At 41.4% G+C, this 16,544-nt stretch overlaps 1 protein-coding gene across 1 annotated transcript in view; it reads right to left on the minus strand.

Annotated features, from left to right (window-relative positions):
- The window catches only part of IP6K2 (inositol hexakisphosphate kinase 2), a 31,079-nt gene extending 19,612 nt beyond the window's left edge, over positions 1-11,467 (minus strand). Inside the window, exon 1 of the mRNA XM_054033972.1 lies at positions 11,389-11,467. The gene's annotated coding sequence lies outside the window, so the exon portion shown is untranslated. The remainder of the gene's footprint in view (positions 1-11,388) is intronic.
- Positions 11,468-16,544: the final 5,077 nt, after the last annotated feature.

A 16,544-nucleotide genomic window follows, 5' to 3' on the forward strand; every position in this document is an offset into this window, starting at 1 on the left:
AAAAGTTACAGCATGGTTGCTACCATTTCTGAATATGCAGCATTGAGTGAATCTTGTATTCTACCATAAACCACTCCTGGCTAACATTATACAAATTGCTAAACTTTGTAAATAAATGCTGCTATAGAAACATGTCCACTAAGTCAAAATAAATAAAATTCTATTAGATCTAATACTCATGATAAGCCACACTGATCTCTGCAATTTTCACTTTTGAACTAAAAAAACCCACTCATATGTCCCTGCTGTGCTGTAAATTCATGAATTCAAACTTAAGGGCTGTAAAACATGTTTTGGTATCAAGAGCTTCATTACACTAATTAGTCATTTCCCTAAAGGAAGATTTTTTTATGAAGTTCTGTCCAACAGCTACATTGTTTTGACTAAGAATTTTTTCTTACTCATATTCAGTTCACAACCTCCTAATCCTAATGTTTTTCTTGCTCTTCCACATCTGGGTCTCAGCACATATTTTAAGGAGATAAATACTTTAAATTTAGGAGAGGGTTTTCAAAGGACACTAAGGGAATTAGGTGCCCAAATCCTACTCACTTCCAATGTGATTTGGAAGCATAACTCCTTAGGCTCTTTTGAAAATCCCAGTTTAAATTTTTATAAATGCATGTAAACCACAAGTGTTCTTTTATTGTAGAAAGTCGAGTGACTGAAAGCCATCATCACATAACCTAATAATGTGTGCCTTGTAATGACTAATTACAATTTAAAATAAAAGTTTCCAATAGCAGATTCCTAGTCTTCTAACACCTACTTCTGATGTATCATGGCAGAGTGAGCCTGCACTCTGAAGATATATCCATAAGGTTCATGAATGGCTATGTACCAGGATTGAACTCACAACCGTGGGTTTAGCAGGCCAATGCTCAAACCACTGAGTGATCCCTCCCCCCCCTTAGAAACTATATTAAATGCATTTAAGGCAACAACCAGTGCTAAGCATGTCACCTTAGTGTAATACTGCTACCTACTCCTACATTTTTAATGTAAATAGCAAATTATTTAGAGGGACATCAGGTATCTGTTCCTGCCCTAAGTTCAATTTCAAGTCAACAACATATCAAAGGCTCTTTTGGCAGCAGCACACCATTGTTGTCCACAAAGGTACAACTTTATTTGACTAAAGTCAGAAATTTCTGCCAAGGCTGTGACCAACATCCTCTCCTTTGAGCATATACATTTGAGAGATTCTGCAATTATGATAATGCACTCATAGCATTTTGTTATAATTTTTGAAAAATATCCAGCCAGCTTTTTTTGTTTGTTGACATTTCATTTTTTTTTTTTTTTTTTCAAATGAAGAAAAAAGGTTCTGGTTTGATTTTTCAGCTTTCCCCCTCACCTTTCTCCTTTCCCCATTCACTAGACCCACTAAATCAACAGCCGATGCATCGATCGCCACACCTCCGATAAGTGTAAACAAGCCCCAAGTAAGAGCTCACTAGCAACTATAGTTAAACAAAGGTCTTATTTTTTAAAAGTAACATCTCCATCTACACTTTAATCGGGAAAATTCAACAGTTAGTTGGGACCTCTGTGTTAGGAACCTCTTTCAAGGGTTACAAAAGCAATACAGTGAGCCATCAGTATTTCAAAAAACAAGGATCCTCTTAAGAGCTTTCAAAATATAGTTGAATGCATAGGAAAATAGCTGCCCAGAGTCAACAGGAGTTGCATTTATTATGCATAGCCACCAGGGCACTGAAGTGGGGAGGGAGACCAATCTCTTATGAAATCTTTCCCAGCCACACCAGATCAGATCAGGATAAACAGAGGCAGAATAGAAAAGGGCGTCTCGTAAGCAAAATTTCTTAATTGGTGATACTGTGCAATCTGACTGGAAAAAACATTTCTCTACAGTACTTGTCTCTGCTGTGATTCAAGTAAAATATTAAAGCAGGTGAGGGTCTAATTCTTTCCCTGTCACAACCACAAAATTTCCTCTAATTAAATACTGTTCAACAATGAACTTTTCCAATCAAATTATATCAAGGCGGTCTTGTTTTTTCTTCTTTACAGCATTATTCAGATGCATTTCACACAAAAATTTATATTGGACTTACTCCACACTTTTCATCCTTTTGTGTTGAGAGGTTGGCTTTCCCGGGCACCATACATGGTTAATAACATACTCACCAAAACCACCATTGCCAAGAAGTTCACCTATTCCAATCTGTAAACTAGGTCATGAGATTCAAACAGCAATGTGAAACCACCTGAGTAGCAACCGGATGGTCCACAGTGGCAGGTCCCATCACCTGAACTCCAAAATGCACTTTAAAATAATTATTTTGTTATAATTAGCCCATCTGATGCGGGATGACCACATCAATATTATGCCTGTATGATGTGTTACTTTTTACCAGAAGTACTTGTGGCACCTTAGAGACTAACAAATTTATTAGAGCATAAGCTTTTGTGGGCTACAACCCACTTCTTCGGATGCATATAGAGTGAAACATATATTGAGGAGATATATATACACACATACAGAGAGCATGAACAGGTGGGAGTTGTCTTACCAACTCTGAGAGGCCAATTAAGTAGGAGAAAAAAAATCACAATAGCAGTCAGTGTTTCTGCACTACAAGCAAAGGTGGTGAAGGTTACTTTATTCAAACTGAGCGTCCAATAGGACTTCACAGGCAAAAAGCCATTGGCAGGACCCATCACCCACCCAAACAAGAACTGAAAATTCCTAGGAGGTTGCTGACAGCCTACTTCCTTCTCCACAGCCAGGGGGCAGCCATATCCAGTAAATCATTCATGGCCTGGAATAGGACTAAGAATATCAATGAAAATTAAATTCCCCACGACTTGAAACTTGGAAAGAGTCCAGCACTAATGTTGTTTGCATATTTCTTATTCCTGTACATGCTGATGCACTGGGGTAAAAATTTGTCTCTACTGAAGGCAATGATTTAATTGGGATTAGGATTTCATCAGATTTTTGTTTTAATTTGCAGGATTACATTCTCACATGCATGCAGACAAACAAATTATTGAAATGATGTTGGCTAGAAGAGATCAAATATTTTCCATGTTCAAGATTACAGGTTATTTTCAGAAGACCTATGACTATATCTTAATTACTTTGTCTGGCTTTAATTCCCTCTATATTCTGTTAAGAAGAGTTTTACATGCATGGAAACAAGAACAAGGTAAGCAATCTAGCAAGTGCAAGTTGAAACCAGCAGGCACAGCTTATCTGTCTGTAAAAGTCTACAGGATCACATTCACAGCAAGGAGAGGATGACAGGTCTAATATCTGCTCTCTGGAATCCAGTGTACATATTAATGACATCTAAGTAGAAGATAGTCTATTCTCAAAGTAAACAAGTCATTCCAACTGTATATAAAGTCATATTTACTCTGAACTGATACTCTAAATACATAAACATATATCAATCCAAAACCATACCAGTCAGCAGATTTCTCAAAGTAGTAGTGAAAGTTACTTTTAACAGGGAATCAGACAACAGGAACTACTTGTTTAAAAAGCTCCCCACTTCTTAAATAAAGCAACAATAGTACAGGAACTCCTCACTTAACGTTGTAGTTGCGTTCCTGAAAAATGCAACTTTAAGCGAAACGATATTAAGCTAATCCAATTTTCCCCATAAGAACTAATGTAAACAAAGGGGTTAGGTTACAGGGAATTTTTTTTCACCAGACAAAAGACTATGTATATATACATATACATAAAAACACAGTATAAGTTTTAAACAATTTAATACTGGTACACAGTGATGATGATTGTGAAGCTTGGTTGGGGTGGAGGAGTCAGAGGGTGAGATATTTCCCAGGGAATTCCTTATTGCTAGTTAATTTAGCAGATGACTGAGCCCTCAAGGGTTAACTCTTACAAGACTCTACAAGGCAGCAGGAAAGGAGGGAGGGCAGACAGAGAGACACACCCTGTGTTTCAGAGTAGCAGCCCTGTTAGTCTGTATCCGCAAAAAGAAGAACAGAAGTACTTGTGGCACCTTAGAGACTAACAAATTTATTAGAGCATAAGCTTTCGTGGACTACAGCCCACTTCTTCTGTGTGTGAGAGGAAAAATGCACATTTCCCCTTTAAGTAGCTGACCCCAGGCTTAAGTACACTGCCTTGTTAATTAAATCAGCTTGCTGAGACCTGAGACAGAGCTACTGCCTAGAAGCTCCCTCCTCCCCCGCTCTATGGAAGATGGGGTAAGCGGGGAGCAGGGGAGGCACCCTGACATTAGCCCCCCTTCCCCCCCGTGCAGCAAGCAGGAGTCTCTGGGAGCAGCTCCAAGTAGAGGACAGGAGCAGCACATGGCAGTGGGGGGAGGGACAGCTGCTGCACAGGGAACTTAGGGGAGTGGGGAGCTGCCGATCCACCCTGGTTCCAACGGGCTGCTCTTCCTGCAAGCAGTGGACAAAACAGGCGGTTGCCAAAGGAAGTCAGAAGGGAGCATTTCACAACTTTAAACGAGCATGTTCCCAATTGATCATCAACTTAACATGGAAACAATGTTAACCAGGACAACTTTAAGTGAGGAGTTCCTGTATCTACTAATGCTAGTAGCATCAGACAATATAGGTTACCCTTGGTTTGATTACTTTGCTTTCTTTGCAGGTTTGAGTCCTAGACCATGCAAGTTTCAGCGCTGTAAAGTGGCAGTGTAGACAGTGCATCAGCGCTGGGAGCTACTCCCCTCATAGGGGTGGGATTTTTACAGCGCTGGGAGAGCTCTCCCCCAGCACTGGTGCCAAGACTACACAGCCACGTTAAAGCGCTGCCACAGCAACAAGTAGGCAAGCAGTTTATTAGCAATAGCATTTCTCACCTTTGTACCCAGGAGCTGTGTTAATCTGATTGATATCATAATGAAAGTCTATAACCACAATACTGTCTAAATATCTCATATACAGCACAGATGATTTACTGTACATTTGGAACTGATCCAAACACAAAACAGGAGCAATTGCTAAAAGAAAGTCCTCTTTTTCAATGAGCATGAAACAGAGATTCACCCACACTTCCTGACAAACCTCAGATGCTGTAAAAGCTTTGTGCATCATACTACTGCATAGCTACTTGAGTATTCTGGTCAAGACCCTCTATGTATAATGAAAACAGACTAAAATTGAGCATAGGAAAAATGACAAATTCTAGTTGGTAGAAGGCTTAATAAAGCTAAAAAGTTCAACATCCTGGGATATTTTTAGCAATGTAAATGTGGTGGGGGGGCAGCTTATTTTTTAAAAGTCTGCTTTTAATCATTATATACGCTAGTCAAGAAATTAGGCTAGATCTCAGTCATGTGAGCCACAGAATGAGACTGAGGGCTGTATAAAAGAGACTGCAATAGGAGACTGCTCTAAGGAAGAAGAAAAGTCCTAATAGCTCATTTTTTAAAAGTTCTTAATATCCATTTAATCAGCGTAGACAGCACTTGACAAAAAGTGTTCTCTGATAAATTTAAAGTCTAAACACAAAAGATCAGGGGAGAGGGTATACTAGGATTATTAATGAGAATGGGCTGTTTAAACAGGAAGGATTTAAGAGAGAGAAGGTATCTGGCACGAGAGACCATTCATTACAGGGGTCATCACAACAGAAATGCTCAAAGCAGGGAGCATACAAAGGAGATGAAGACAAGTAAGACTATCTATATAGTCTATACCTACACTATGGGTCATAACCCATAGTGTAGATGCGCCCCTACCGTCATGGAAGCAGTTTTTCCATTGCTGTAGGAACTCCACCTCCCCAAGTTCTGGTAGCGAGGTCAATAGAAGCATTCTTCCTTTGATTTAATTGCATTTACACAAGGGGTTAGGTTAGCATAGCTACAGCACTCGGCGGTGGATTTTTACACCCACAGGTATGTTGAGCTAAATGTTAGGTATAGATCAGGCCTAATGTAAAAGAATTGGGATGAGGGCAGGAAGTGGAAAGTTAGAGCAGAAAGGGAAGATGATGTAATGCCCCGAAGATGAGGCCAAGGAACTTGTATTTGAAGTGGCAAATCAGGAAGTCAATAAGCAGCATGAGAAGAAGCAGAATTTTGGACAGACTGGATGAGAGGCAAGGAGGCTAGAGGAGAGACCGAGAGGCTCCGCGTTAGCTAAAAAGCTACCTAAAATCTATGTAATCACTATTACAATGTATCTACTTCCATCTACCAGACTACAAGCAGCAAATCTTGTGTCACTGTCTTACAAAAAATTAAAACTGCCTGGTCTTTTCTCTTTAACCAAAATTACTCTTGTGTGTGTTATATCCTGAACATGAAGAAATTGAGACTGGAAGAAAAGTCAGTGTCAGTCTACTGAACAGACCTGAAGTTTCCAGCTTGAATGACAACTGTTTAATTTCTGTGAAAGGACGAACTTTCCTCTATTCAAACAACCCTGGCTCTGGAGGCCATTACTGATTTGAATAGCGCTTTTTTAAATTAAAAATTAAACAATATGAACAAACATGCTTTACTAGGTTTTGCAGTTTTGATGCTTCTTAAGCTACAGTTCTTAAGGTCTTTTAACTTATTAAATAAAGATAAATGTAGTAAACATCTAGGATAATAATCCTTCTACATCGGTTTACAAAGCAAGAGTACTGCTCACATCCATTCTAAGGATTAGTGTTATCACATTAGATCCACCCCAATCTTTCTAATACAACTAGACATAAAAACACATTGCTGCATGAAACAGGAAGTTAAAAAAAACAACTTTGGTGGGTAAGCCATCAACTCAATGCCTCCAGAGACACTTAGCCAGCACCTGTCTACAGGCATTTAATAGGGTTTTAATTTTAGCAAACCTTGTTTTCTTCCGCTTTCAAGATGTGTAGTGAATTTTAAACCACTGTCTGGCAAACAAAAGTGGTATCTAGTTCCTATAGCACATTACAAGGCATTTCCACTTGTGTTAAACATATTATGCTCTCTCTTGGTAATTGTATTTTTGTTACAGAATAGGACAGAGGGACCAATTTTTAAACCAACAAAAATGAAGTGTTTTTCCTCTATTAACAAAAATCCCAACAAAAAGTTCTGATGAGATGTTTCTAACCAAAATCTGTAATACAACATCTCAACATACCTTAAAACGATTATCAGAAAAAATATTGTAATTAAACAGTTATACAGTGTATTTTACAGATGGTTCCTGCATAGTTACAAAAATACATTAACCTTGAACAGAAAACAGAAAACCAGAGGAAGGAATTTAGGTACAAAGGAAAAATCCTCTTCCCCTGCAATGGAAAATTTTAATCTCTTCAAGCAGGTTGCAGAGATGCTTAGCAGGACTTGCGTTGCCTAGATACCAATCACACCTTCTTGCCAATAGAGACAAACTAACCATCATCAAATGAAACAATGGACAAGTGAATGAACTAAACTAGTGGGATTTTTATTCCCTTGTTCCTCTGCACATCAACAACAAATCGCACATTCTAATGTAGAAAGGGCCAGTTAAAGATTGATTTAGCGCTAACTCATCAAATGTAATGGAAAAATACTGATAAGCTCTAGCCACAATAATCAACAGGAACACAATATTCATTAGTCTCAAATGACCTTGGCTCTGAAACAGTGTTTTGCTCCTACCCTAACATTATGAACAGAATGACAGGTAGTATAATGCCAATTTCCTAAATTGTATTCCTGACTCAGAGTTAAAGAAAAAAATAGAATTACCAAGGCAGCACTTTTAACAGCACTGCCAGAAAGAAATATATTAATAAGAATTAGCATTTAAATATTGCTATAGTTTAGCCTTTTGATCAGATAGTTGAATTTTGTGAGCATATTCTTAGCTACAGAACAAGTTACACATTAGAGAAAGCAATAAAAATCAAATGCAGATGATGCACTTCACTATCAAATCTCACAATCTCCTGAAAATATTTAATTTATATCTTGGCTTAATGTTAAAGATTGCAACAAATTACAATGGACTACAATTAAACAAAAACTATCTTCAGACCTTGTCTACACCAAGATTTTTTTCCTAAAATTTCCCACTATAGCTACCAAGTCAGTTTCACTGGTATAAGCTAAACTAAGATGCCATGATTTTGGACACTGTATTCTAGACCTGTTCTTACCAGGGTTAGATGAAACAGTGGTTAAAATGCTTGTGGGAAAGCACCTGGAGCCCTCTATATTAATACTCCCACTGTTGCTGTAGATGAACCAGTGGTAACAAAAGGGAGGTAATGTGGTCTAGTGGACAGGCCACAAGACAGTGATTCAGGATACCATTCCGAGCTCTGCCACCACCTATCTGTGACATTGGGCAAAACACTTTACCTTTCTGTACCTCCACTTCCCCTCCCACCACTTGTATTCTTCAAGTGTAACTCTTCAAGACAGGGGGACTGTCCTATGTTACATGTAATATCTATCATAATTTGGACCCCAATCTTGGCTGGACCCTCTAGATGCTATTGTAATACAAATCCTAACATAGATGTGGCCTTAGAGAAAATTGGCCCATTTAAATAAATGAATGGTCTACTTGCCTATATGAAATCACCATCATAACTTAAATTATTTGGGTGTTTAATATTAGTTTCCAATAAATTCCTGCAACTCACTCCTTTCTGTACAAGCCTTGTCTTACTTATCCTAGTCACTAATATTCTCTACACATATTTTGTTTCTTAAATATAATGGTGTAAAAAATATTTTAAAAAACTGTAAAAAAACAACCAATACTATTATTTAACTTGCCCTTCTAGATACAAAATCCCTTTGGGGCTCCTATGTCCTAGTTAAATTAGGTTTTTTTTTGGTCTAAACTGACTACATATTTTCCTTCAGTGTATTCACAGAACAGTAACATTTCTGACATTTGCTGCCCATGCCCCTTTAGCCAACATACCAAGGCAATCTCAAAAAAGGAAGCAAAAACATTTGTCTAAGTTACATTTACTAGGCAGAGGAAGATACAAAAATAAGGAGGTACAATAGCAAGGTCTAGGCATAGAGCCCTAGCGGGAAGCTCAGGCCTCACCCCAGCTGCTGGAATCCTTTCTAGAATGGTGCTCCTCAACCCTGCTCAAGGGTCTCCATCTACCTAATAAACTTCTAGGGCTGTCACTCTGTGAGTCACTCTGAAGCTCAGAATATCTGTTGAGTCAGTGTGAAGTGATGGAAACAGCTACAGGCATGGTTGAGAACTCCTCTTGTTTAGATTTTCACCAGGTTTAATCATCACCGAAATTCATGGACTGTTACATCCAATATTTAAGTTCACAAACTTTTTGATTTTACGAATCACACCCATGAGACAGAATGGGCTTTCAAAACCTCTAGAAAGGGGTGTCTGATAAATTTGAAATTCTCCTCTCCACTGGGGGGGGGGGTGGAGGGGGTAAGAGAGGAGGAAGAAATTGTGTTACCCGTAATATGTATTCCTAACCAGTTTCCAAGCTTTAATACTTCCAAAATATAACAAAGCAAGATACACAAAAGTAACATATATATATACACACAAGTTTGACTTTAAAATAGGAACATATTCAATTTAAATAACTTTGTAAATGGAGTGAGAACTAAATGATACGAAACAAAATGGACTCAGTTCAAAGATCCTCTTTTTAGTTTCTCTTTTTAAGCTTCAAATTCAGCATGCACAACTCCCACATATTCCTAGCAGCAGCTCTCCAATGGGTTTATAGCTACATAATTACTGAATAAGATCAATCAAGTTTCAAAATCAAAGGGTGTCTGAAGCTTTTGAAACTAAAAAATATCTTACGCCCACATTAGTTTTAATTTCCAGAGCCAATCTCTTATGTTCAATGTTTGTCATAAGAAAAAGGCAGCAAAAACAACTCTGCATCTTTAGAGCCATTCTCCTCAAAGCTTTTCTGGAATATTCAAAGGATAAGAACACAAGATTCATTTATTAAAATATTGGTTTTGAAATAACCGTGGAATATATTTGCCTGCTGTATCAAAGAAAAAGAAGAAAGCCCATAACTATATGGCAATTCAGTGTATGACTACACTAGAAAAGAAAGGTGTACTTTAACATGTGTTAGCTAATGGGTTATTTCTTTCTAGAGAAGGCAAGGCCCAAAACAGGATGGTTTGGTACATAACTACAACAGGAGTTTATTTTGGCAGCAATGTTAATACAACAGTAACCACATTTTACAAACCCCAGAATTACAAAACCTCACTTAATCCAAAATGCCTTTTTGTCTCTGTGCCTGAGAACACTATTACATGCACCCTCAATTTTATGAGCCCTTGATTTTACAAAACATTTGTAGAACAGGGTTTCTACTGCATGCAGTGTAATACTTTGGAATTACGATTAACAAATATTTATTTAAATCAAGAAGTGTTTCCTTATACAAAAGATGTAATTACCTTATTCCATTTCTGTAATTTTTCAGTGGCTTTGGAGCAAATACTAAATTTAATTTGTATCCACTACACTCAACAACAACAAATACAGCCCTTCTCCCCCGACTATCTTAGCAGATAAGCAATATTGTTTCCATATTGGCAAGTAACACTGAATAAGGAATGAAAAACTATCCGCTTTTACTCTTACTATAAAACCACGCTTTGTAAAACCCTGGCTTTGTTGCCTCAGAAGTTCTGCCTACCTCATAATTTAATGACATCCAGAAACTTGTTTGGGGGCAAAGGAAAGGGAGTGAAGAGGAATGCTCCCCTTCATAAGCATGATGCTCGGGTGCTAAAAGTGCTCCCACCCCACAGTTATAAATTCCTCCCGAACCCCTACAGAGGAAAATGCATTCACTGAATGAAACCCGGTGCAACATGAAGCCAGTCCGCACGCACAGAAACTGGGGCTCACGAGCATCTCTTTGAGGGGGTGGAAGTGGGACCCCTGTGTGTGCATCAGCCAAACACCAGGACGAGGCAGCCCCATGCTTCTGGGCACGCCTGGCACGGCACCAACGCCAGCCGCACGAGGGGAAGTCAGGGGCGGATTGGGGCGTGCGGGGGAACTAGGCAGCAAGGGCGGCGGGTTACAACACCCATGGGGGGGGGGGGAATGCTGGGGATTTCCGCGTCCCACGGGGAGGCAGGACCTGCACTGCCCCAGCAATGACACGCAGAGCTCTGCGGACCCGCAGCCCAGCCCAGCCCGACCGGGGGGACAAGGATCCAGTTAGCACAGCTGGCCTGGCCCGGCCCGGCGCAGGGTCCCCATGGGAGGCGCGTAACCTCCACAGGCCGGCTCCGCTTGCCCAGGCTACCGAGCGGTCTGTCAGCGGGGCCGGGCGCGGCCGCCCGAACCGCTGTGGGGACTGGGAGGGGCCGGTCCCAGGAGCCGAGGGGAGCTGCCGGAAGGGGGGTGGAGAGGATCGGTGGGGCCCGAACGGGGGTGGGAGGGGCAAGTTACCTGGATCTCAGAACCCCGCGGCCAGCCGCTTCGGCTCTTTTGTTTCTCTGAAGCCAAAATGGCGGCGCCGAGCAGGGCAGCTCCCTGCGGCCTGGCCCCGCCTCTGCCCCCCCTCTTCCCATTGGTTCTGCGGAGGCAGCTGCTCGCTGATTGGGTGCCCGCGAGAGGCATTGTTGCTAGGGCCGCCGGAGCTGGCGGCCAGGCAGCGCGTGCCACCTGACTGAGGCCAAGGGGAGGGGGGGAAGAGCTGGTGGAAGCTGGGCTTTGAGCGGGGCTGGCAGGGAGATGCCGCCTGAGCGTGCCCCGTGGGGGGCTGCCCCCACCTCGATAGGGGACTCTTCCCTGCCCTCCACTTGCAAGAGCAGGGCCACGGTGCCCACATAGTGTGGGGGTCCTAGCAACTCCTCTTCCTTGGACCCCGTAAGCCCTGGTTCTCCTAGGCTTTGGCCTAGCAATGGATGTGGCCAGCCAGCCCTCCTTTGGTTTGCTGACTCGCTTGCTCCACTTCTAGCTCGCAGGTTGTACACAAGGGTGAGGTGCAGTACCCAGCACTCCAGCATACCCTGTCACATGATGCCATGGGCCTTTGTGCTACAATCCCCTTAGTGGTCCAGCAGGTGCAAGTGTTCCTGTCTCCACCATCCCTCTGAGAGCCCATCTGCAGCCAGTTGAAGCAAAAGCTGTAACAGAGTCATACAGAACACGTAAAGATGATCTTACTTTTTAGTCCTACTTTTGCTCCTGTTATGTTGGTAAAATCCCATCTCATTCCTCCTAAACCTTTAGGGAACATTCATTCGTGTTCTCACTCCCCAGATCCTTACTGTGACTCAACCTGAGTGATCACCCTATTGTAAAAAATGCACTAGGCCTAATGCTTTGTGAAGTCACAATGATGGGGGCCCAACTGCAACCCTATTAATGGACCTATGACAATAGAGCTGCCATCCTGGAAAGAATATAAAAAACGAATAAAAATAATAAGATTATTGCAGTTCAGTTTACTAAGCAACAGACTCTCTCTGCCATCTATTTAGTCTAGGGCTGCCAATCAATCGCAGTTAATGCATGCAATTAATGCAAAACTAACTAGATTTAAAAAATAGTCACAATCATTTTTAATCAAACTGTTAAACAATAATAGAAAACCAGTTTTGCATTCTGTGTTGTAATTGAAATCAATATATTTGAAAATGCAGAAAAAATCCAAAAATAGTTTTAATAAATTTAAAGGGGTATTTTATTATTGTTGAATAGTGTGATTAAAACTGTGATTAATCACAACTATTTTTTTTACTCTCAGAATTAATTGGGATTTTTTTTGTTAGCCCTAATTTAGTTATGAGATCAGACATGTCCACATAGGTATAAATTACTAGCATTTTATGCTAATTTTAAATACATAAAAGGTCAGGAAACTAAAAGTGGTAAAAAAACATTGCAATGTTGTCACACAAAGCACCCAGTAAAGAACTCTGTACCAAAAGCGATGCTTAGAAGTTTCATAGCATCCCTAGATATCAGATGCTGTGGCACTACTGTGAACAGCCAGAGCATGCTATGGAATGGCATGCATCTCACATCTCATCTCCCACATTTGACCTGTGAATTCCTATCTCAAGCGTACAACAAAGAGCAAATGTTCCTTAGTGGCTATCTATTTGGAAATATGCAGTGTCACTTCACAAATGAGGTTTACAGGGGAGGGATCTTTCAGCTGTATCTGTTTTAAAAGCACCATACACACATGCAGCACAATATAAATAATAATTAAAGGCCTTGGGTTTTTTAACCTCAAATCTTCCCCCCTCCCCATTTTTTATGTTGCAGCAATAGTGAGATTAGCTCAAGGGTTTCTGTTAAGAGTCTCCAGATTTGTCTGTTTGGAACCTTGCAGATTATTCTCAGTAGAAGCCTTTGGCTCTGGAATTTGCTTTCCCAAGACGTGACTTTTGTTGGCTGTTTTAAGATTCTATTCTAAATTCTGTTCTCTCAGACCTTTGCCTGGGATGGGTGGCTGTGGAGTATGGCCATAGCTTGTTAGATTGGCAGTTACTGTTTACATGGGCATGGATGCGCTAGAAATCATGGAATTGCCCCAAAGTGCATGTCTGATTTGTGTTTATTTGTCACTGGGTGGTGGATGCAGAAGTGCAGCCCTTTGAGCCCATTGCCTATGTAAAAAGAAGAACAGGAGTACTTGTGGCACCTTAGAGACTAACAAATTTATTAGAGCATAAACTTTCGTGGACTACAGCCCACTTCTTCGGATTGCCTATGTGTAACTATTATACTTCCAGAGGGGTGAGTATATTATATTATTATTAATGGCAGTATTAGGTTTCCTCACACCTTGTTCCTGATTGCACCTCCCTCCGACCTTCTTATGTAGATTCATGTGAGCACAGTCCAGGTTATAGAGGTCCCCCAGATGCCATAACCCATCTAGTTTTCCTAAGATCAGTTTCCCTGATGCAGTTCATGACTGTAATAAGATGTTAACACCAGGCCTCATTTGGCAGGTGCAATATTGTGTCTCACCTCTCAGTCGCCACACTTCCCTTCATTGCTCCATTGCTCTCATGTTCCTTTTCTAAACAGCTGCCATCGTTCTCCAAGTCCTCTTGCACCTCTCAGCTCTGTCATTAGCTAATGACTTGGTTACATTTTGAGACATGGATACAATATCAATGCCTTAGTTGCTTGGCCCTGCAGGTGACCCCACTGGATCAAGCCTTTGGTAGCCTGGCACTCCAGGTGACCCTATAATTCTTATTTTGAACCCTCACCCTGGGCTCTGTCTTGTCATTGTATAAAAGACATTTAGCTCTGAATGGAGGCGAGAGCTCCAGGAAAATGATTTTCTTGCCCAAACAAGGGAAATGCACCTTGTACAAAGCATTAGCACTGAGGCATTTTATTGATCCAGACAATCTCAAAAGTGTCTGCTTCTCGGAGTGGCACACTCACAAAACAAACCATATTTTGCTTCTGCAAACACCTACCTTTTCTTTGAGAGCTGGTGAAAAGTGCCAGGTTGACAGTTGTGGAAACTAAAGACTCTTCGGTTCACCCACAGAACTGATACAGCATGGGGAGCAGCACAGCAAGCTTCTCCTTCCCCTACTGGGCCTTATCTATAATCCAAAGGGAAAACCCTCTAACAGGAAGTTCATGCACATTCAGTGTTTGGCTTCTCTGCTGAGACTGTCAACAAAAGGCAGCATCATGGTAATGGGGCTCTTAGAGCACATATAACCAAGGCACTAGGACCCACTCCTTTTATATACAGCAGTGAAGAGCTATCAGATGAGGATAGCTTCAGTTCACTATCTGAAGGTTATTTTTGCCATAGTCAGGGCATGTCTACACTACAGGTGTTACAGCAGCACAGCTACAATGCTATAGCTAGGCTGTTGTAAAACCTCTTCCATCATTGTAGGAGCTCCCTCTCCCCAAGCAAGAGTAATTAGGTTGATGGGCAGCAGGGATTAGGTTGGCATAGTTATAGTGCTCAGGGCTGTGAATTCACCCTGAAACACTGTAGCTATGCCCAGTGCTTAATTTGTGCCAGGACCTCTAGGCTTGGCAGTTCATTGTCCCAGCACCTCTGGGCTTGGCAGTTCATTGTCCCAGCACCTCTGGGCTTGGCAGTTCATTGTCCCGGCACATCTAGGCTTGCCGCATCAGTTACGAAAATAAAAAAAATGCTTGATCTCTGGCACCTAATTGCTCTTTCATTACAAATTAAGTACTGGCCATGCCAACCTAACCTTTAAGTGTAGACCAGACCTTATAATTTTAAAAAAGACTTTAAAACTATCTGAGATTCTGCAACACAAGATGGCAGAATAAAATCCATGGACTGCACACCAAATCAACCCTGTTCAAATCCGTTATAGCACTTTCCTAATCCTGTGATCCTCCCTATCTCCCAAAACCCTTTATTCTAGCTACAGGATGTGGCTAGCACAACATTCATGGTGATTTGCTCTCTGGGGCTTGGATTGTTACACATTGTGTTGTTTTCCAAACAAATTCTTCTTAGATGATAAGAGGGTTCATTGGGCTGTGTTTGATTCAATACACAAAAGGATCACAGCACATGTTTTAGTCACCAGGACAGATTGACAGTGCCATGCTGTCAAAAAGAGCTCTGTGTAGCTCGAAAGCTTGTCTCTTTCACCAACAGATGTTGGGTCACTAAAAAGCTATTACCTCACCTATCTTGTCTCTCTAATATGCTGTAAAGAGGCACTTTAGAACAGAGTGTGGTAGAAATGCACTCAGTTCTATTCTCAACCCTGGCAGAGTCATGAAATAATAATTATAACAAAACCACTGGAAAAAGAATAAATGACTGAAAGACTAATTTCTCTTCAGATCAGAAGCAAAGACAGCTGCCTGGGCAATGACAACCTGATGAATGAGTCGTGGATGGTGCACATGTCAGGCCTTTGTTTACTGAGAATCTGGGCTCCGAGTTCTGCTCTGGGATTTCTCTAAAGTTGCAGGAGTGGGTAGGCAGACAGCTGTCATTTTAATGAGCTAGGGCATGGAGGAATCACAGGTGAATCATTCTGCCAGGAGCTGTAATTAATAGATAATATGTACTCCCAGGGCCGGCACAACCCATTAGGTGACCTAGGCGGTTACCTAGGGTGCTACAATTTGGGGGGCGGCGACCGCAGCAGTATTTCGGCAGCGGGACCTTCCGCTGCCACTGTGGGGGGCGGCATTTCAGGGCGGGACCGTCCGCCGCCTAGGGCAGCAGAAAAGCTGGCAGCGCTCCTGTGTACTCCACTCTAAGCTCATTTTAATTGTGGCGATCAGATCCAGGGAATCACTAATAAATCCATAATGTGCAATTTAAGACTTTATTTTTTCAGCTAGGATCCAGAAAAGCTTGGAGACCTCAAGTCTACACTGCTTCTGAAGTCAATTATAGAAAGACTGGCTGACTGAGCAGAGTATTGAACTATGGAGCCTTGGTTCTCTTGCTCACTAATTAAAATCAAGCTGTAAGAGGGAATGTCTTTACTTTTAGGGTGCCCCCTCATTCCTGGATGCAGCATTGCAGGGAACTTCACCTTTTGTACCCCACCCTGTCCTGTTGGCCACTTCCTTGCCTGTGATAGCCAGTCCCTGCTGGTGTC

Source organism: Malaclemys terrapin, chromosome 7 (assembly GCF_027887155.1).
Source record: "Malaclemys terrapin pileata isolate rMalTer1 chromosome 7, rMalTer1.hap1, whole genome shotgun sequence".
NCBI lineage: Eukaryota > Metazoa > Chordata > Testudines > Emydidae > Malaclemys > Malaclemys terrapin.